General features: G+C 34.1%; 1 protein-coding gene and 1 long non-coding RNA gene across 5 annotated transcripts in view; one reads left to right on the top strand and one right to left on the bottom strand.

Annotated features, from left to right (window-relative positions):
• Positions 1-24,169, bottom strand: part of ZNF385D (zinc finger protein 385D) — a 361,757-nt gene that overhangs the window by 145,964 nt on the left and 191,624 nt on the right. The gene's annotated exons all lie outside the window — the stretch shown is intronic.
• LOC116653043 (uncharacterized) lies at positions 870-22,690 on the top strand. 2 transcript variants are annotated; one of them, XR_004306449.2, is made up of 3 exons: positions 870-18,669; positions 18,859-18,920; positions 22,296-22,690. It is a non-coding gene; the product is annotated as an uncharacterized LOC116653043 (long non-coding RNA). The 2 variants fall into 2 exon arrangements; XR_014942964.1 differs by lacking the exon at positions 22,296-22,690 and adding an exon at positions 21,734-21,880 and having other exon boundaries at positions 18,601-18,669.

Genomic DNA, 24,169 nt, shown 5'->3' with positions numbered 1-24,169 from the left:
ACAAGTGACAAACAGAAAGCTACAATATAACACAACACTTCAGGCACAATCTTTGCTTGTTTAAATGCCTCATAAGCATGTGACAAGACCTAAGATGACAATTGCGAACAAATACACAGCTGGTACAGAAAGTTCTTTGACAAGTATATTGATAATAACTGCAAAGAGGGGGATTGTCTTAAAAGCAAGTTTTTCTGATTTCTTGTCAAATAACTTTTTAATAATAGCAACAACAACAACAAAAGCAACAACAGCCACACACACACTCACAAAAATCTACACCTGTTTCAATCTTTGAACATCAGAACTAACACTCTTTACTGTTTTGCAAGGCATTTTACGCTCACATTTCATAAGTTTATAATGCCTAAACTTAAGCTTATAATTCCAGATATTGCACTGAGAATTTCTAGACAGCTTTAGAACTGTGGATTCTTCTTAGGTCCCTGATACAATCCATTCATAAACCTGACCTGTGTTTGGTATTCCTGCTTGTGACATCTTGAATTACTTAAATTTGGCATCTAGCAATTCTGTTTATTAGCCATTTCTTAATCAGATGTGTACATACCTTATGCTATAGGATGCATTCGTTTAAAAGAAAACAGTGGCCAAAAATATGTATGTCTATCATTTCTAAAATTATCAACTGAATGACAAATCTGGAGTACCAAAATCAGATAGGACATGGTGAATTGTCATTTCAATTATCTGCTTAATTTCAGTTAAATTAAAACAACTAACGTTTATTGCATTCTTATTTTCAGTCCATTTCCTTTGCTCAAAAAACATAGCAACATGAGTATTTCAAAGATATCAGTTACATTTTCAAATACAAACACATCATTATTGATTCTGTAAAATCGTGCAGTATGTCCTGTTTTGTCTTGTTTTAATACTTTTTCTTCTTTTATTTTTTTTCCCCCTCATTGAAAGAAATCATATGAATGAAATTGGGATCTCAGCTGAATAGTTTAGATCTTCAAAATAAAAATTACCCAGACCTATTGATTTTAAAATGCCTTTAATTAGAGTAGCTGCTGCTTGATATATTCCTTTCTTCCAGAAATTTTGGTACTTCAGCATACTCATGACATGAAGACTGTATCAAGCATTTTTCATAATACAAAATAAAAATATTTAACATTTATGATCTTTCAAATCACTCTTAACAATCTTACTATCTCCATCTAGTGGCTCTTACTATTACGAACTTTGTTCTTAGTACTTTCTAAAAACTTCTTATTGACCTTAGCCTTGCCAACAACAGATTTTTCATTTCCTGTTTTTGGCTTCTCCTATAAATTTTCCATACTTCTTACTTCTAATTTATATTGATTATATCCGTTTCCTCTTTTATCATTTTGCCAAGTTTTTTTCTTTCTTTCTTCCTTGTTCTTAGCTTGTTTTGCAGCTGAACCAGAGCAGGCTTTAAGCCAAAGTTTTCCATTCTCTGAACATGAAATTATTTTTTTTAGTCATCTAATGACCTGTAGTTATTTAAAGAAGTAACATTTTTCCTCCCAAGTCATTTTCTAATAATTTCTTCCCAAATAGTTCTTATCCTAATTTTACTTTAAGAAATATTTTAATCTGTATTTTGTTGCTCCTATAGGTATTTCTCTGCAGGTAGTTCTGTTACTCCACTGTATTAGAGGGGTATCAACATTTAATCTAAATTAAATGTCAAACTTTTAATCAGCTACAGTTAGGCAGGAAAAAAATCATCTCCAGTAGCTATTAAACAATCTAGCTATGCTTATGGAAAAAGTTGCATAAATGTCCCCAAAAATATTTCTGCCAACATGCTATTATCAAAGGAAATGCTAGTTGAAGATGAGAAATCTGTAATATGTCAAAAATTGATATACTGTGCAAAAAGAGGAGGAAGATGAAATGGCAGCAGTAAAGGCGGCCATTTGTGTAAAAAGATTCAATTTGCAGTGGAGTACTCAAATTTTTATGAGAAAAGCTTGCCAAAATTATATTGGCTTTATTCATATCAATCTAGAATTTGATTCACATATATGTGTAAGCATTTTTATTTTTATTTTTATTTTGTTCAACACATCAGCTTCATGGTAACACATAAGGAAAAAAAAGAAAACATAATGCAGAGAAATTATCAGCCATATTTATTTTTTCTGTAGTAGATGTCAAGTGAAGTGGTATTCAGCTCAGAGACTGACACCTAGGTTTTTACATCTGCATGCTGTGCCCACCTGTGAGCTGGATGTCACAGTCAATAGAGATCAGATTGATGCAGTAAATAAAGACACAATAGTTATTTACCTCAACCAGAAGTGCACAGCTACATGTACTCAGATGCCTGAGTAGCTGTCTAGGATCCGTTATATTGACTAGACTTTCATTGATCTAAACAGTAGCTTAGACACCTAATTCATTTGTGGACTCATATAGACAAACACCTAACTTTATATACCCTGATATGTAGGCTGAAAAGTAGCCAACAAATCTTTTAAAAGAGTTGGAACCCCTGCAGATCAGTCACTTCCATTGAAATTCAGCTCCATGTGGGTTCATTGCTGCAACTACCTACTGTGCTCAACAACACTAAGCAGCAATTTAGAACAGAACATGAAGAACACCTGCAAGTGAAACCAGCATGAAATTCATATAAGAATTGAATTATCTCCTAACAGTTTGGAATTACTGATATCATTAGTTTCTTCAATGCCTGAGAAAATTTCCTGAGATTAATCTGTCTCAATTTTTCATCCAATACAAAACAAAACATCAAAAACACCTTTATTTCAGCAGAAACTCCCATTCTCAGATAACCCAGCTGGCATCTCTTACAATAAATATGTTCCATTGGAATTCCTGTGGATTAACATTTGCTATTCATGCTTACTATCAGAAACAGAGAAAGTGGGAGTATCCCACGAAACAGCTGTATAGCTATTTAGGGTTAATAATGAAAATACCAAGATCTTAAGATCATCCAGGAACAATCAATTTATTTTGAACTAGAAATGTTCCTGTACTCTTCTCCCATAAGAAGAAAGGGAAAAAAGAAGTTACTGTTTTCTTGCACTCTATCAGGGATGTTCAAATACATTCCTACCTGGTTTGTAATAATTAACACTAAAAGGAGAGTTTTCATCTCAGTTTCTACCTTTTGATCTTATTGAAAGAGCCTCCTGCCATTCTAATTCAGAATGACATTTACAGCAAATAACTCCTGTCTATATCTGTTCCTGACTTTCTTGTTACATCTTTTTTTGTATGGCTTCCTTTTGATCAGCTAAACTTCTGAATTTAATTATCAGGTTTTGAAACATCCTGACATCATAGCAACCTATAACTAATTCTATCCATTTCCCACAGCAGAACAAAAAGACTATCCCAAAGCCAAACACTCTCACTTCTCCAATATGTTCTTTTCAGTAACCATCTTAATTCAAATACTTTTCAACTGCATTTATGCCAAGATAATTAGGAAATTAATAACTTAGAGACATGGCTATAGTACTGTTTCTATTTTTATATAATTCACAGACTTAATTTTTAATTATTTTGCCACTCAGCACTTCTGAAAATAAACCTACTTACTTCACGAGTCTAAATATGGTCGTAGAGGCAGAAACCACTGGACTGTCCTTACAGAACTTTTTATTCTATGCATTATTTAAATCAACAGTGTACCACAGATAAAGGTATGCATCACAGCTTTATATTCCTACAATGATTTACAACAGAATGTATATTAACTGAAAGAATTTCCCATAGGTTTTGAATCCCCAATAATCTCTCTTGGAACAATTGTTCCAACTGCCTATAAGACTGTGTTACACCATCTCCATCTCAGTTCAGGGATGTTAGAAGAGGAAATGCTGTCTGTAGAACTGTCTCCAAGAATTAAGGAACAGTCAGTAGACAGCAGAATGGAAGATGTGTACATCTGGATGTTCTGGATGAGTTATTCTGGATTTCCTCACCCACTTTAACTGCTGAACCCCTGCTTCTTCTTTATGTGAAAAAGAAAGACTGTGATTTCACATATCTTTGTTGAATATATTCTGACTGCTCGCAGAGTTGCTCATCCATTGTTGCCATGATTGCAATTTAGCTTCACACAATAGAAAACTGTACCACTGACAGAAAAGATTTCATGGAAAATAAAGAAAGAAATAGAAGGCCTCAAAAAAACCAACTCCCCCATGAGTCTTCAGTATCTGTTTTATTCCCCTAAAGATTATTTATCATGTTCTATAAACAGCTGATTCTTTTCGTACTGGAACATATTTTCCTATTACTTATCTACTACTTCCTTCCTTGATCACTGCCCACCAGAGCATTTCAACAAGAAATAACTTTTACTATGAGTAAATACCTATACATGAAAATCCACTGAGCCATATTTCATCTTCATTTACATACATTAAAACCGCTGACCTTAAGAATATATTCAGGAAGTACTGTGCACGAGTAGTAGAATGATAATAACATGTACAAAAGATACATTTAAACACAAATATATAGTAAGTTATAAGCACACACATACATAGTATCACAGAATTACTCAGGTTGGAAAAGATCTTCAAGATCATCAAGTCCAACCACAACCTAACTATCCTAACTCTAAGAACCCTTTGATAAATCATGTCCCATAGCACCACACCCCAACGTTTTTTAAACACATCCAGGGATGGGTGAATCAACCACCTCCCTGGGAAGTCTGCACCAGTACTTAACCGCCCTTTCAGTACATACATTTTTCCTGATATCCAGTCTAAACTTCCCCTGGTGCAACTCAAGGTCATTTCCTCTCACCCCATCAGCTGTCACCAGTGAAAACAGACCAACTCCAAATGTAGCGTAACTTGACAATGCCAGTTACTTTCCCAACTTGATCCACAGGTAAATAGCCACATCAGGATTACCATTTCTCCTTCAATTCTTTTTGACTGCTGCTCAACCAGGAAATCTTTTTCACCACTGGACATGTTAATCATTAATATGCAAATTTTACTTCTAGCTATAAATCTATTGCGCTATTATTATTTTCATCTGCTCTTCAACACCCGAGATATTTCATAAGAAAGAGGAAGAAGTTAAATTTTAATGTTCAAAACTTAAGCTAGTTACAGTATAATTATTGTTAGGAATTATCCTTAGTAATATTTGAGTGAGTTCTTGTTCACTGGCACAAAAATTTTGGTTACATCTACATTATCTGGGTCTCACAACTGTTCTAGTTGAGATAGAGACCTCCATCTTCTCTATATTTGCTGAATATCTCAACCAATATATAGCGAAACAAAATAAGAATAAACCCTGGTTTTAGTCAGTGTCCCTAGAGATTAATTTCCATTGCACCCATCAGGTACATGTCCAATGAAGTGATCTGAAAGATGAACAGGTCAGTCCTAGCTAGATGTTAACATCTAAGCTTTTCCCTTTTACACAAAGACTGATATCTACATATCCATAATGTGTCCTTCATCTCTAATCATTTACCTTCATCCATCCAAGATCAGGACAGGAACTGGGACTACTATCTCCTAGACATAGGATGACCACTTTAATAAACCTGTAATATGCTGTGAATATTTAGATCTATAAATATAAACAAACAAAATCTATCTAGGACAAACAAGCAAATACAACCATCAGCAAATACTGAATAATTCCCTAGTGTCAGGGGGTCACTGGGTACAGACTGAAGGAAGATGAGTTCACCTGATTCAAGATAAACAAGGAATTAGAACTAACCTAGAAAAACCTAGAAATAACATATATCTAGACATGCCTAGGCTACATTTGTTATTTGTTTATTTTTTTTCCTGGGATTAAAAATAATAATAATGAAAGCACATTGTCCAAATTATAATTTTTGACTGAAAATGTTAACATAAAATTGATACGTAAATTTCTAATGATAGCTATTTTCATATAAATAATAGAAGGAGGTGCGTGTTATCCCTATGTGCCACATGGAGGGAGGCAAAACAGTGCAGTTCAGAGTTTCAAGCAGCACTTTGATGAGTTCATTGTTCATGTTTTTTTGTTGTTTTTTGTTAAAGAAGAGAATTACATGAAGTACTATGTAGCAAAACAAACTGCAAGCTTAAAGAACCATTATTTTTATGTATATCATGACTATTTAATTTGATTTTTCACTTTAGAAGCAGATGAACGAGTGGTTTGGTCCTGGTCCTGCATGTGTTACTTCATAATTTTTCTACTGCAGTCTTTTGCCCTTTTGTAAAGAGTAATTTAAAACACTGCATATAATATTTTCTAAGGGAAGGTCAGATCTGAGAGGCTACTAATGGATTAGCCTCTGGATCTTTTTTCTTTGACTTACATGCATTTAAGCCTCTAGCATTTCTAAAATGGCAAATGCAAGAGCAACTTACTGAATAAGAAACACCTACTGTTTTAAAAGGGGTTCTACAGAAAGCACGATAATCTTCATTTAAAATTTAAAGAAAAAAAAAAAGTTTACTCTATACAACTCTGAGAAAGATAGATGCCCAGTACCACCATTATACATGCATAATTTTAAATGTATCAGAGATAGCAAATTGTGAGATAATGAGAGCATATTACGTGAGTCATCAAAGCATGTACACTCTGAGGGAAGTATAATTAGTCATTTCTGATGACTGGCTAAATACTATAAATACCACTTCATTGTCAATTGAGGGTCATGCCATGAAGTTGTTAAAGAGCAAATAAATGCTTTCTAGAGGGGCAAATTGACTTTAAAGCTTCTCTCACATAAAGAATTTCTATCTGGATAGGTCTCCATCTTTTTTAATTGTAGTCAAAGGCCTGTCAAATGAGCAAGCAAAATTAGTCACACTGTCCTTCATCTTACAAACAGTAAAGCCAACCATGAGAAAGCAGTTTAGACAAAACCTGTGCTTATCTCTCATATTGCTGAAAGAATATGAACAATATGGTTTACAGTGTTGTAAGAAAGCACAGATTCAATTCCCATTTGCCTAACACTGCACTCATTTTTATGTTTTTGGTGTTTGTTTTTTTTTTTTAAATTATTTTTTGTTGATGGTATTTTTTTTGTGGTTTTGTTTTTTTGTTTTTTCCCCTCCACAAGACACAAAAGGGTAATTTTCTCCTGGTATAGATCCAATTAGACCATGGAAATTACATTTAGGAGAATTTGACCAAAACTGGGAGGCAGTTCATAAAGAAATTGTTCTGTTCATTATTGCCATTATTTTCAAAAGAGTACTCACAAACAATTGTTGTCAGCTTTCAAACCTAATTTTATAATACTCTTGTGATCTTCAAACATGCTCCAATTCCATCCTTATCAGCACATTTAATCACATTGCCAATAATGTCATTGGGACAAATTTGAATTCTTCAGGCTTGAATTTAATTACATTATGTAAACTAGAAAATGTCTTCAGTATGCTTTGAGGGAATATCTTATCTTGGCAATTGTTTAATTCTGTTTTGTTTAAAATATTTGCATTTTGATAACTTTATTCTGCTGCATACAGAATTTATTGATCTTTCAAGAATCCAATTTCTGTATAGTGCATTGTCTTTGTTTTGCCTAAAACTCTGACTGGAGCATATTCTTACACAGCATTAAAGGCCAAACAAACAAACAAACAAGTAAAACCTGCTAGGTTTTGTCAAGAATATCAATGCTTTGTTTTATAGCAGTTGTAGTATAGGATAATATCATTTTTCCCCCTCCTTCTTCTGGACATAGTACTTACATATCTCTTGCAATAGAGTAAAATTACATAAGTTATGATTTTTTCACAACAGTAATACAGTTGTATACATCGGTTACACTGAAAGGAATGCCGCCTATTGATTTCCATGAACTACAACAGTGCTATTTTATTTTTGTATCTATTTGATAGCGTGACTTTTCAGCTACAAAACAATGTTTTTCAACATAGACTCTACCATTAGCTATGTATTTCCGCCAGTGATGAACAATAGCCTGCATGCTATGCTCAAAAAAATCTGTACCGGTGAAGGTAACCCACTGTCACCACTGCTCAAATGCACCACCCACTGCCTCACTGTGCTCACATCCACTGTTTGTTCTCCACAAACATTCAGGAAGCATTGGTGAATATCACATGGATGCCATATTTTCCACGCGGAAGAATTCAATACCACACTTCTGCTTCATACACACTTCCATGTCAGACGCTATTCTTTCAGACTGCCCCTCTGCTGCCATCTATGCTAGCATAACATAATGGAATATTGTCAGGAAGGTTCAGTGTTTACTGCCATAACACTTCTGTCGCAGGCCAACATAATAAAATAAGAGACCTTATTTTTGGAGCAGCCATCATATAAAGTACTGTGAATACATGCTTTGTTTTCTTCTTTCTATATTATAGTTGATTCATTAGTACTTTATTTTTTTTTAATTTTTTTATTTTTTGTCTCTCATCCAATCATTTCTTTCAATCTCTTCTTCTAAATCTTCTACCCAGCAACCACCTCATTTTCCCTTCTCTTTCACAGTCATTCTAATTCATACATAATCAAAGGATTTTTTTCTTTCAAATTTATTTCACAGGACAAATGTAAATGTGGAAGCATTTTAAACTCAAATCAAGCCAAACTTGCCTTCCACCTGCACTTGAATGAAGCTCTTGAAATGCACGAAAGAACAATTTTAATTAGGAAAACTGTAAATAAGCATTCCATACATTTTCATCATCTGTCTAATGATATATATATGTATATATCTAAGAAAGGAATGCAGATTTTCACCATTTCTAATTCACAAATTCTAGGAAATGAGATCAGTATATGAAAAATCTCACATCACAGCTTGATGTTAGCAAATGAGTAAGACAGCTGTTCCAGCATGTAGTATTCACGGACAACCTTTTTGTAAACACCCATAGAGTTTAAGCAAAAACATTATCATGAGAGATCTTCTTTAATAATATCCCTATTTATTGAAGATTGGCTCAAAAATATATTATTGCAAGTAACAGAATCCTGCTAGTATCTCACCCATTTTTCTAAAGGTAATAAGTATTTTCTCATTCAGTATCCCTGCTAAATCCTCCTACCACATCCACTGGAAGGATGGATCTCAGATAAAGAGCAGAAATGGAAGATTATTGCAGTCACAGTGTAGAAATTTTGATCAGCTGGATGTTCCCATGCTGTAAATAGTGTTCAGCTGCACACCACAGCTGCTCTGGCATAAGCATGTCCTAAAAGGAATATGGGACTGGCCAAAAAGGACATTTTCTACATAATTTTGGATACTGCTACATTTCCAACACTTAAAATACTGGCCAGATCATTTTGGAAGGCTTCTCGGATGTAGAATAAACATGTCAGTATGTTTATAAGCAGATCTCACTGCAAATATTGACGATCAAGTATTCTTGATGCTTTTAAGAATTTAGTTATTTCATTAATTGTTTGGTAATTTAAGAAATAAAATCATTTCCACAGATTTCAGTCAACTTAAAGGAAAACTAGATTTGTTATGACTGTCCTTGTTTTCCAGGTCACAACAATAACTCATCCAAAAACAATTCCCTTCCTCTTCCTCCAAAAAAGAAGAAAGGCTTTATTTTTATTTTTTGTTGTTGTTGTTTTTTCTTACATGGTGCATACAGATCTGATTGCTGCAACAAGTCATCTTATAAAAGGTAGGCTGCTGAGTATGCAACTATTGAAAAGATAGAAGAGCTTCAATTTGCTGTCAGAATGTAATAAACAAATATGCCATAGAGTACCTTTCGGGCAACCATTTAAAAGCATTCCCAACAAAAAGCAGAAATATATCACTCTGAAGCTACGTAACATCAAAGCACACAACTTGCCAGGCCACAGCATGAGGATTTTTTCTACTTCTTTTAGTGAAAACAAACACACATAGGTGTTGACAATGCACGTATCTTTCTTACAGTTCACTGTGAACATTTCATTTGCCTGAAGTACATACTGAATGTGAACATAAGAAAAGTTTTACGTTTAGGTTCACAAATCGAGGTAATAAGGACCCAGTGCATTAGAACATCCAACTTTGTGCATACACAATATTTGCACATGAGATATCACTTTGGACCTTACTTTACAGACAGTGGAGGCAGCAGGCATTAGAAAATCTTGATAACTGAGCTTAGAGTGGACTCTAAAATATGTCAAATTCGTTGGAAGTGTCTAGCTTTATTTTTTTTTTTCCTCCTACATTAAAGAGGAATAAATAATAATAATAAGGTCTAAATAATCTAGTAGAGTATGGTTCTGAAATACAGAAGCCTAAAATTCCTTACAAATCATCTCACCCCTCCAGTGAATATTGGATAAATGCATGAAAACCAGACAACACAAACTTGCATTAACATGTCCTTCAATTAAGCTTGCTCAAATGCACAAATTACCTCAGGATCTAGTGGCTTTCTTTTGTTTATCCTCCCAATTTATATCTGTGGGCAAACATTTTTACCAGCTTCTATCAGAAGGGGGAAAAAACGCGAAGATTGCTATTTACATCAGAAAGTCACTTACCGGAAACGTATGGAAAAGTTTACAGTGATAATCTATGTAATACAGATCCATACAGTGCACTTGAACAATGAAATTGCTGATTACAAGTCACATCTGTTTCAACATGACCTCAGAGTTTGATTTACATCCATTTCTATCTTCCACAGAGCATGGAGATCCAACTAAGCAATGCATAAGCCTACCTTGCAATAGGATTCAGGGGAAAAAATAATAATAATAAAGGGGTGAAAAACAACACATATAAAACACTTCAATTCAATTTTGTTTTGGAAGAAGAAAATACAACATCTTAATAAATACAAGCACAAACAGCCTTCAAAAATCATATTTATAATTACTACCTTTCCTAGAACCTTGTCATTTCACTACGAAGAAGAGGATGTGGGAGAAGGTCATATACAAGAATACATACATTTGTCATCTTAAAGGATGCATTTCTAAGATAACATAATTTCTTTTATGATAAGATGCAAAGCAATGGACTTCAGTTGTCAAATTATTCTCAGTTAACATTAACCACACTGGAAATGTGCATTCTTGTTTTCCCCCCTTTCAGGTCAATAACCATCCTTCTTTACATTACTTCACAAACGTGAATTATTGTTTTATGTTTATTTGGGGGAGAAAAAAAGAATCCGAAATGCCTGGGAAATGCAGGTGAAATACCACATAGAAAAAATTAACAACCTCTTTCTGCTATGCTTGCTTGCTATTAGGTGAGATGCACTCAGGATTGCACTGGTCATTCACTGATATTTGTGCTGAATTTTTCTAGTCTTTATCCTTCTGCTTGAGAGAAGGTGTTTCTCAGGGGAAACATCTCACAAAATATTGTTACATTCAACTTACTTATTTTATTAATGTCACATTTATTCTAGGAAGCCAATGTAAAATTTCATGTTTCAGCTTCTCATTCTTAACGCAACAGTAATGCTGATGCTACAACACATTTCCAGCCCACCACATGTGGGCTGGACACACTCCTTGAATAAATATCCATTTTAAATTGGCAAAAATGTAGTCATTAAGTATTGATCTCATAGAAGTCTGTGTATAGAGATTTGCCAAACCATTGGCTGCCATACCTCATCAACAGTCCGCTCTTAGGTTCATTTGATGCCTCATACACACATGCTACTTCTTAAACAAGATCTAATGCATAATGTTCAGATAGAAAAAGCTACGGAGAATAAAATGTTTGGCTATCTAAAGAAATCAGTTTTCCTTATGCTAGGACACCTCAGAAACATATAATCACAAATTTTGTCTACATGACTGCACATTGCAAGTTCATTAGCTTTATATGTAATATCCTTACCTCTCTTATGCAAAAACCATAAGACTCTTATGCATAAACCATATGAGTTCAATTCAAATAGATGTTGTATATAACTCTCTACACCATCTATAACACATTTTATTTTAAAAATCACATTTGTATTTCTCCATGATGCTGCTCAATAAGTCTATGAAAGCCTTTTCATAGCAGCTTTCAGAGTGTATCTTTTAACCATGAGAAAATAATTAAAGAATATAATCCAAAATTGCTGCTGTAGTATGAGTCAAAGCCATTTCGAGCAACTCCTCTGCTGCTGTTTATACGCTGCCATCATTAGCTTTAAAAATGCTCTTTAAGAAAAATGGTCAAATTGGGCTAAAAAGAGGATTATATCAATGTCTTGTTTTGAACTTTCTGTACCACCATGAATGCCCCATCGGTGTTTAATGTCTTAATCCAGGCAACATCATCTTTTACCCTTGTGGAAGTTAGATTTGACAACACGTATTTAAAGGAACGTTTTAAGCTCATCTATGAGAAACTAATGTCATTCCGGAAATAATTTCATTGACATGCATAGACTGAAAATATAGATTGCAAAGAAGTCTCACAAAATACATTTTTGCCCCTAGCAGACATTATAGACCTCACTACAGACTTATCAGTAGTACCAGACTAATTAACTGACAATCTGTGTTTTCATGCAGGTGCTTATCAGTCAGGCATAAGAATATTATCACTTAGGACAGTTTGGGTATTAACAGCTAGCAGATCTTTAGAATATATATTTTGGCACTACTTTTTTTTTTTTTTTTTTTTTTTTTTCCCAATCAATAAGTAAGAGAAAAAGTTTCAAATATAGTTCAAATGTCTCAACAATAAAATTGCTACTAAGTTCCCTTGGATCAGTCTTACAGAGAATGGTAATTATTTTCTACAGTTTTTCCAGTTTTCATTTTCTGTCTGATACACTGTATGTATGTATGTAATACAAAATTTTAAAAAAGAGATATGTATATCTATAGCAAAGTGGATGCAGTTCAGTCTATGCATTTCCTAGTGGAGCCATTAATAGTCAATGCTGATAGTAACGTATTGGTATTAGACAGTGATGAATATTAATTTGTAAGTGACACGTGATGCATTTCTTTGGAGAACAGAAAGAGATTAATTTCAACTCACCAAAAAAAAAAAAAAAATCTTTTAGCCATGATTCCTACAATTGATACAGCAAGAGACAATGCTGAGTTCACAGAAACATAGAATGGCTTGAGTTGGAAGAGACCTCAAGGACCTCCAAAACCCCACCGCTGCAAGCAGGGCCACCAACCTCCATATTTAATACTAAACTCAGGGTCCCATCCAACTTGGCCCTTGTGCTATTCCAACACCTCACTACTCTCTTGCTAAAGAACTTGCCCTGATAGCCAACCTAAATCTTCTGTCCTTCAACTTAAAACCATTTCCCCTTGTCCTGCAAAGATCCTTATTCTGACAAATTAAAGTAAGAGCCAAAAACTCTGCTTTCTTACACCATTCCACACTGCTCCCCCCCCCCCCCCCCCCAATTCTTACCTCCATTGTTTTTTATCTCTAATAGCATTACACTTTCATACATATACATACAGATATACACAGATATAATAAGCAAGTGAAAATTGTCTTTTGTGGGGAAGCAACACATTTTTTGTCTGACTACTTTTGTTATTCATTAAAGTGACTTGGCTAATCTCCTGCTGGTGGTATATTAGAATATGAATCAGAAGTTTCATCTCAAAAAACATAGTGCCTGCCCATTAGACACATTTTAAGGCTTTAATGCAAAAGCCTGTGCTCTTGCCAGATGTCTTAAAATCATATGCCCACTTTCAGTCAGTATATAATCTCAGAATCAAGCTAATCTTCTATGCTACAGAGGAAAAAAGAAAAAAACACCTTTAAAATATCACCTATTGTGCAATTGCAATGTTCTGGAACAGTACTACCCTAGCTGTGACAGAATAATAAGGCTATTTATATCTTCAGTGCTTGATAACTCATAAAACTAAGTTACATCTAAGTAATTTGGGGGGCATTAAAGCTTTTCAGTATCTGCAGAATAAAAGTATGCTAATGAACTAAACAATTTTTTTTGTATATATAAATGAACGTTATCTTTCAAACCAGAACCAAATTCCCCAGCTAAATCTCCGAATATAATTTCCTGAGCTTGTGTGAAGTATTCCTTTATGTATGATTATTATTTTAGCAGCTCTGCTAGGAAAGTAAATCTCCTACATTCATTAAAAACTAATAGTTGCCTTTTAAGCACATTAGTGCAAATATATTTATCCCTATCACAAGGAATCAGGCTATGCTTTACTGATATTCATTATGGGAAAATAGTCTAATTTCTCTCTTTTTTTTTTTTTCCTTCAGATGAAGTTTTGTTTACTTAGTTAATATATATATATATTTTAAATTAAAGCTAAAAGCAACTGTAAAATGTAAATTGAAGTCCATGTACACACATGAATCTTCAACAAGCAAAGTTTTTAACTAAGTCTTGTATATTTTTTATTTTTTAAAAGCAACAAATAGGTTATTCTCATGCAAATACACACAACTTGTTAACCAAATACTCATACACACAATTAATAAATATTATGATCTCAAGCATGCGGACAAATTTTTTTATGCCTTCTACCTTTCCAAGCTACTTGGTATTTAGCAGTAGGTTCCAAACAGCAAAATACCTCAGTGCTTTAGGAATGTGTGAAATAGGCTTTAAGAGACCTCTGTGAAACAGAAAAATAAAGCGCAAATGACAAAAGAGCTCTTCAAACAATACAAAGTTCTTTATACCAGAATGACCAATCTTGGCCTAAATATACAATCAAATTTATCTAATAACATACTGGAAGTCAGAAATAATACTACAACACATACAGATAACAGTTTATCCCCCACTACAGAAGACATCTCACATATGAACAGAGAGAAAATGCATAATGTAGATTAATTGCTAAGGGAGTCTATACATATGAACAAAAAACTTTAAGAAAAGTAGATATCTGGATATTGTGTTTATCAGCACACACGTCATGGCTGTGATTGACCGTGTTTGGCTTAAAACTGCCACAATCCACCTATTTGAAAGATGTTTATTTAGATATCATTTATGAAAAATGGAAGTCAATTTTATTTGTTTGCTTGCTGTTTTTTTTGGTTTTGTGTTTTTATTTATTATTTTTTTTTTCTAAACCAAATTTTACCATGTTACTCAGATTTGAACCTTTTGAACAAGCCTCCTGTCTGTTAGCTCTCAGGATTAAAAGGCATGAGGGCAAAGAAGGTAACAGCATCACAAACTGTCCCCATAAGTTAGAAACATTACTATTTGTACGCATTCACATGAAACACAATATGTATACACAATGACAAGTACTCCCAGAACTAATGGAGCTGCAACTCATAGTTAATGCCAACTTTGATGCCTGGATTATTCAGATCCTGCAGAATTGCTACGGAAAGCTATGGACACTGAAGAGACCATAAAATTAAGAGAATTGTTGTACAATCAATACTCTTATTGATTTTAGAAGACTGATAGCACTACTGGACAGCTGACAAGGAGGAAATCAGAAGAACGGGTTAATGAGACAAAATAATAATCTCAGAGAAGTCAGGGCAAGAGAATAGTTGTGTATGTCCAATCAGTAGTATGAGATAACTTACAAGTGCCAAGAGGTGAAGTCAAGCACCTTGGATAAGAGGGAAAATTCTCCCTAAAACTGGCGCTTGGAGCAAACTGGGACAAGACAGGTACTTCTCTCACACAGCTAGCTTAAAGCTCCAAGTGTGAGAGCTAGCATCCAACAAACAGGAGTCTTTGAAGTCATCCACCTTGGTTCCTTGCCACAACAATCCTACGCAATAAAAGGAACATCATTTTGGCTCTGATACAGCCCAAGACTACAGTGATTGTTTTACAGCCTTTTTTTTTTTTTTTTTTTCCCCTCCAAATTTTTCAATCAAGATTGTAAACTCCTGCTATGCCTAAATTTAAAAATAAATAAATTAACATACAGTGTAACCTATAAAAGCCACTTAGTATGAAACACGAATGCTGCTCAACCAACAAATACAAGGTCCTTCTCAGGAATGGCAATATGTTTCCTGCCAAGCTACAATAATTAGTTTCAGTGCAAAATTATCAACAATCTTACTAAAATCTCTGCTAACAGGTATTGTTTCACTCTGTTAGTTACTTGAAAATTAGATGAAATAGACATGCTACAAAAACCCTCCAGTAGTAGTATTTTGCCTTTCTTCCTCAAGAGGAAAGAGATACAAAATTTGCTATCATTCCTTCTGAAATACATTTGTATTTTATTTCTTTCTCCAGTTGACCTCTCTTTTTGTTCCCTGTTGCTCTTTTCTGAACTGTATGTTCAAGATAACATGCTGTGCTCTGATTTTACTTCTAGCTTTGATGAGGATTCAAGGTATGATGAAAGATACTTGACTTTCACACTTGTTTTCAGGTTTGCAACTAGTCACTTCACAGAGAAGGAATTGCTAAGTCTAAACAGTAGTGCTGGGAAGCTCAGGTAAAGTTAAATAACATTCAGTATATTCAATTCTTTTTTAATCAATTCCCATCCACACAAAAGGCTAGCGGACTTTTAAAGCCTTTACTTACTACTCAGTATTTCAAGTCTGCTAGTTTGGTTAGCATGAGCACATTTTTGTGTTTGACACATGCAGTCAACTAACGCTACAACCATTTGGTTTAAGACTCATTTAGGCTAATTTTGGAGTTTTAAATATGAATTTCTGTAGTGTTAGCTGGAGATAGTATTTTCATAGAATACTAAGTATCCCTACACTTTCGGATCTCATTAAGTAAATGGAAAGAATAAAGAAATAAAAAGTCAACATCAGATATATATAAATTACTCCCAATATCAACCAACAGAAATAAATAGATAAATAAATAAATAAATAAGGCTATAAGTTGTCAGTGTGAACACTATGGGGCTCTGACAGTTAACTAGATTTCAGAGATTGTTTACAGTTTTTTTCCTCATTCAATTCCTCTTCTTTCCTTATCTTGGCACCTCCCTTTCAACGTAAATGGAATTTTCTTAATGTTAGCAATAGAAAGAAAAGTCGACCTATATTTGACACATTATAACTAAACTTTAAGCCATTCTTCTCTATCTAATTATCAGCTAATAGCAGCAGTTTCTGTACAAAATGACCATTAAAATATGAAGGGCACTTTAAGGTACAAGGGAAGTCAGTTTAAAGAGAATGAAAAATACTTTAGTACTCCCAAATCTATACAGCGTCTCTCAGCTTATTTCAACTGAGAAATACAGGAAGACATTCATCAGTCTAAATGGAAACAGGACAGGACTCCAGGGAAGATTCTAATTTGATGATATATTGAACCCAATGTGAAATCTGTAACAAAATATACACAACTCGTGTTCTTAAATAGTATTAAATATTACTATCTGTGATTTGAAAAGTATCTACTGCCACAAAGCTTAAACAAAATCCAGACTATCCATGTTTTACAGAATGAACACATCTTCAACCTTTGTTGGAAATATTTCACACAGTGGTTTTTGTCAGTTACTGTCCAACTAATACAGAGCTAGAGTAGACATCCATGCTGCAGAAGTTGCACAATGGAGAACCATCACTAGAAATCTCACATACTGTCAGGGGAACTCAATGCAGGAGCTAGAGAGGAACTATTCAAAGCCTCCTCCTTTTTCTGTATTTCTCTGCATTCTGGGAGGGCTCCTTAGGAAACCTAATTCCAAGTAAATCCTCATAGATTCCAAGTAAAGATCCTCATAGAATCTTTAAGGCATTTGAAATCTGAATCACAGCTGACCTGGAGACCCTCACTAAATGATGAAGAATAATTTACTGAAATACTATTTCATCCAGAAGAGAAAATAAGCCATTTTAAATTATGAATATTAGCTGTTAATCCTTTTCCTATGAGACTTTTAGATCACCGAAGCAACTAAGAATTGTATAATCATGTTACACGCTCACTGCATAAATGGCATTGGTGATAAATGAAAGTCAAAGCACGGGCAGTGATGCAACCAATTATTTAGAGGGTTCAGTTACCACTTCTATATAGAACTTGATTCACTGCCTTTTCTGACAGTGTTTCCTATTGTTGTGGCTCAAAATTTATGAGAAAGAGCTTTGGCTTTACTCTAAATGGATCCAAACTGGTAGACTTCCTGTCACTTAAAAAGCATACAGTCAAAGTCAGTGTTTAAGCAACAGACAATTTCAAATAAATAATGCAAAGCACTTGGAGCTACCAGGGTAGCTGGCAGATTTAACTTACTGTTTATATATACTGTCGGACTTAGAAAATATATTAGATTTCGTGTGCAGTACAGACACATAAAGCAAATAAGAAATTACAGCCATAGCTCATGAAAGTTATTCTTATAGAACTACACACAACATTCTGTAATATTCAACACTTTGGTAGTTATACTGTTTACTTCATTTAACCCTGAAGGCAAAATGAGGCTAGTATTGAATTAGTTAACCTGTACTTATGATAAGCTAAGCTGATACCACAGCCTGTTTAATGATTTATCTCTAAGCAAAACCATGAGATCTCTCTAAATTAAACTAAAACCTAGTATAAACACAACTTTTATGATAAACCCGCTGTTGTAGTATCTTTGAGGTATTGTGGTGATTGGCTAAAATATCTTAGTCACTTCTGAGAAAACACAGTCTGTATTTGATTAGTATTTCACATGCTATCCTGTCAGAGAAGCAGGTAGTACTATCAGTGTAGAAACCCCACTCTCTTATTTTCTAGTCTGAAAAGACTGGAGGTAAGCATACATCCATCAATAATGTAGTAGTATTATAAAGATTGGAGATTCAAGCTTTTGTAGATAATATCCTTAATTAAGAAGCATTACTGATAGTTTAGTCATTTAGAAGTGATATGTAAAAGAACACAAATGGGTTTTGCCTGTTGTTGATTTGTATTCATGTCATATTATTTTCTATCTTATTAGATACAAAATGCTTTGCCCTTTCTTAACCTATGTGACTGAAATGCAGAAAAACATAAAACAAGGTAAGCATCGCCTAACTAAATAAAAATAGAATGAGAATTTAGAACTTTAAGCAGCATTCAGATTACTCAAGATCAACAAAGTGCAGTAAAAGGTGGTATAATATCCTGCTAATTGCCCAGGAAGGCAAGACCAGAATCTTAAAGTTACTATCTCACTCCTGAAAACTCTGAACATGGTTCTGAATAACCTGCTTGCCCTGCTTGAGTAGAAGGGCTGGAACAGATGATCTCCAGATGTCCTTTCCAAATTCAGCCATTCTTTTATACTGTTAACTCCTTCACTTATGTCCCACATTACTTTCAATATTTTATTTAGTTTCAGAACAAGATGGGAAAAAAAAAAAAAAAAAAAACCCGAAAAAAAAAAAAAAAAACATATATACACGCACACACATTTCTATAGCCTTCATTCTTCATCCTTGGAGGTTCTGAAGAACTGGATAAAGGCCTAAGTCACCTAACCTGATCTGACAACTGATACCATTTTAAGACAGAGGCTGGATTAGAGATTTCCTAAGGTCTCTGTCAACATGAATGGTCCTTATAAATGTATAGAAGCAATGAATTTTTTCCATTGCCATTCAGTGTCATCACATTCTATAATATTTGAAATCAGAAAATAATTACAAACGAATAAGGTGATGTTTCTGGAAATTAAATGAACTATTTTAAGATAAAAAAGAATCATTAAGGAAGCTATAACTGCTCTTTATTCTCATCAAGTCTTTCTCCAAATTATTGTAATTGCATAGGTAGAAAATTTGTCCAAATTCATGTACGCAAGTCAAATTCCAATCATAAACTCCTGTATACGGCAGATTAATATTCATCACAAGAATTTTTATGAAGCAACTATTCACAAGTATTTGTTTACCAACCTAAGTTTCAAAGTTTCCCCAACTCCAACATTGTGAAATATCTCTGAAACAAGACTTGTTTGTTACTGCACTGATCATTAAGACAGCAGTAGATCCTTCCTCCACAGAGGAACTATTGCAAAATATTGTTATTTTCTACGGCACGATTTTACGCAACATTTCTACCAACAATATCCCATGTGTAAAATTCCTATTTGTAGCATAATGTTTGTCCACTTCTAAAGTATCTGGCCAAGTACCCTTATAGTTTGTTTCTGAATTTTCACAACACTTTTTCTACGCAACTCTGACTGCCTCCCAAGCAAAATCCAGTTCTTTTCTGCATTCAAGGAAAGAAGCCTCACAGCCCACCTGAGAATGCACACATCTCATCACACTGCAAAGTGAACAGAGACAGGTCTAAACCACAGGAAAAAAAAAATAATAATAATAATAAATAAAAAATAAGATAGAATCAATATGCAATTCCTTCCAGCTCAGGCACAAATCAGGATACTGATTTGCTATGTCAACCTTGAAAACAAGTAGTCAGGAAGCTCAAAGTGAGACCTTAGTCCAGGCCCTGAGAAGGTGAGTGTACTGATGTTGCTATTCAACTCAAAAATTAACTAGCTATTAAGAAGAAATAACTTTGCGTCACTGGTAAATTCAAAGTATCAGATGAAGTTTCCTTGGGAACTAAAGTAAGAACAAGTACCATGTTTTCCTACACCACTGATTAAAATCAATGCTTCCATACTTGATACTTCCTCCCCTGTTATTGCATCCAGTGTGAGTTCCTCAACTTTTACTTGATTTAGTTTGATGATCTGAAAAAGCCTTCTGATTGTAACTACAGAAATAGTAGAACTATTAAAAAGGGAAAAGTTCAGACTTATTTGTGAAAGCAGTTTGTATTCATACTATTAAGTGCAGAAGTCTGACCTTTAGGAAGAGAAACGATTAATAACCTCACAAATTATCATTGTATATAGCTTCTTGAAGCACAAGTCAGAACATCGTTTCTGTATTGGAAAACGTTGATTCTTGAAATCAAGAATCTATTCTCAGTACTGAACTATGGTTTGATCTCTGATTGTTTTAATCTTACACAAAGAAGAGAAAAATACACTTATAGCCACGAAAGCTATCGCGTAACTTTAATTTGGTGTCACTTTCCAATATGTATGGAGGGAAAAGCTACTACTACAAAACCATAATTTTCTGAAGGACAATTCCCATACTTAAGATACAAATAATTTCTATCCAAATAGGATTCTCACATCTATGTAGTAATGCACAGACTAATAAGACTAAAAAATGATAATAACAACAATAAATAGAGAATTGCTATCTCTTTCTATGCTAAGCAAGGTAGCAAAGACCTCTAACTGAGGAAGAAATCAATGTGGCTTTCTAATATGTGAGAAACAAGCTTATGTACAGGTCAGAACAACAGAGAAACAGTACAGGAACTGTCAACCCTAGCAGAGGTTGTTGAAGAAAAAAGTTGTTCATGAACCAGAAAACCAACAAATTAAAGATACAGGTGTTACCTATTACACAAAAGAATGTACTCAGCACCTAGCAAAGTCAGAAAGGCCTTATAATCAGGATAGGCAAACAGATATAGACAGACATACAATAATTGCAGAAAAAAAAATAAAAAAACAACACTTAAAGGGAATTTCCTCCTTCAGGATATTCTCTTTCAATAAGATTATTTCTTCTTGGAACAGTAAGACAATTCATAGTTTACAAATGTTTTTGTGTTTGTTTTGGATTTCATTATTATATTAATTTTTTAATTCATACTGCTCTTGGCTTGGCAGGTGCTGGTAGATCAAACAAATTTCTTTTTATACCTAGGACTGATCAGGTGGTTTAGCCCCTTTTCATAGTACTGGAATTGGCAAGTACTGCTAGCATCATGACTTTCAGATTTAATTATTGCAGCTCATTTAGGAATGCATCCACAGAGCCTGAAAGCATTTCAACTGATAGAGGAGACTGCCTGCTTAGCAACAGGGATACAGTGAAGTGGATCATCTGAGAGTTTCTCTTGCTGCTCTGCCTACAGAATTAAGAATCCAGTCTGCTTACTTGTGCACAGACTCCCTAGTGATTAAAAGAGCCACAAGTTTTAGTACCCATGCACATCTTCCTCACGAGACATAAAATTACTTAAGAACTACTTTCACCAAAGACCAGTATAGTTTGATTTAGAATTCACTATTCATTCTATGTATATAAAAGATGGCCAACAATAAATTAGAAAACAAACAAGCTAAACATATGCAAAATTTGATAATTATGAACTGCTTCTGCTACAGCATAGGAAAAGAATACAACATTTTTATTATGAAGCTCTCATTACTGAAGAGGGCATCGACACACAGCCTTATATTGACACGATCACATTACAGGATACATACACAAAAATGACATCAATCTAATAATAAAATATGACATACCACTCTTATTTTAATCTTGTAATATATTCTTTTGTTTACCACAGATAACTCGATTGGATTTATGCCACACATCACATTCACCTAATTTACAAATACTTATTTCACAGACTTGCCTGGAAGCCATGCAGTACTGCAACAAAGTATAAGACTTCTTAGTATTAGTCAGAGTCTGATTATAGCAAGGTGTGAAATTGGTGTAATCAGTTGTGAAATCCCTACTTCACTTTCATCCATTCCTCCCCAAAAAGCTCTCTGCAAGCCAATTAAGAGTAATTAGCTCATCAAAGAAAGATGAGGGGTTTTTCTGATACTCCATGTATTTAATTCAGGTTTGTAATGTCTGTCTCCTGTTAGCAGAAATGTGTTAGCAATCCAATTATACATTTCCAAGGGAAATACTGAAAAAAAAAATAAAATAAATAAATTTAAAACCATCAAATATTGTTCATCATCATTTAGAAAAGTGCTTTTGTGGCTTTGCATACATGTATTTATTGTACATAACACTTTACAACAGTATACAACTTCATTTGATATGTGATACCTTTGAAGCCTGAATATGAAAATTTTCTCTATTCAGTAAGAAATATGATCACAAGGCAATAATTTACAAAATTTACATAAATATAGATTTATGATTTATTTATTTTTATACTTCTCCTAACAGTTAACTCCTAAATAATAAAGCTACAATGAAGTAAAGGAGTGTTAAACAGATCACAGAGAAAGGAGTATGAAAATCCTAATATTACCATAAAAGCCAGTTCTTTCTAATTTGCTAGTCATTTACCCAGCACACTCCTCAGAAAACTCCCTGTGCTGCTATTGCAATGGTTTTAAAAGCTTACATTTTCTTTTCCTTGATGTATTTTCCTATTTTTAGCGTTCAATTCCAGCCCAACTTTAGCTGTCAAGTTGACAAGTAGAAATAACTCCTCACAAAATTTGGAAACAAATTTATAATGGTGACTGCAGTTTTAGAATAGGGACTACTTAGAAGAAGGCACTAATTAAAAAAGAAAATTATCTATTCTTAGCTCAGTGTGATATCCCCAGCCACTGCTAGTCCCCATATACACCTCTTTGTCTAGAAATGTTTAGAGTCTGTTCTTGCTTCAGCATAGTTTTACCTAACAGGATCACACCACACTTTCATAAATCAGCATATTTTCTAATCTCACCTTCATTCTTTCTTTTGAACAACTGCAAAAACATGCAGTTGATGCTAATCCAGGCAGCGTGACTGTGCAGCTTACAGGTTTATTAATAGCACCATATCAAAAATGTACCCACAACAACTTATTTCTGTGGTGGACAAGAAATGGTGCCCAAGGACCTCAGAATAACATCAGACTCTCCTTCTTAAGTCATTCCTGTCCTCCAATTGAACAGTGTTTATAAAAACTCCGAGCAGTTTACACTTGCTCCTAAATCATTTAATAGTTACTTGCTAGCATTGGGCTTGCCTGAAATGCTTCTTAAAAGGCAGTTTTCAAGTACTTTAAAAGACATGTTTATAAGCATTAAATAAAATTCCAGGAACGTCACATTCTTGCTAAATCTTGTTAACATTTCAGGTCTAGGTAGCTGTTCAGCTTTAATTCAACATCTTTCTGAACATCAAGAACAGCACAAAGTGCCAAACCAACTAGAGCTGCTTGAAGCTGATAAGAGAGAGATATAACATTCACATAAAAATCAAGCCAGAAATCAATAGGGGAGCTTGAATGTAAACTGAAAATCATTTTTTATAACTCAACTGTTAACATTGGGAGAGAATGGAAATTTACTACAGTGTGCTTAATAATAAGCTCTGAGATTTTTATTTTTTTTTTTGCACGTCTTCCCCATGTTCACCTGGCTTGCACTCAGGAGTGGAGATTATACCTAATTATTTGTCCTATATTGAATATAGGAC

The sequence above is a fragment of the Coturnix japonica genome, chromosome 2, assembly GCF_054131305.1.
Source record: "Coturnix japonica strain WE chromosome 2, WE-NBRP24, whole genome shotgun sequence".
Taxonomy (NCBI): domain Eukaryota; kingdom Metazoa; phylum Chordata; class Aves; order Galliformes; family Phasianidae; genus Coturnix; species Coturnix japonica.
Note: the sequence above shows the minus strand (reverse complement) of the source record. Positions and strands in the feature narration are given on the sequence as shown.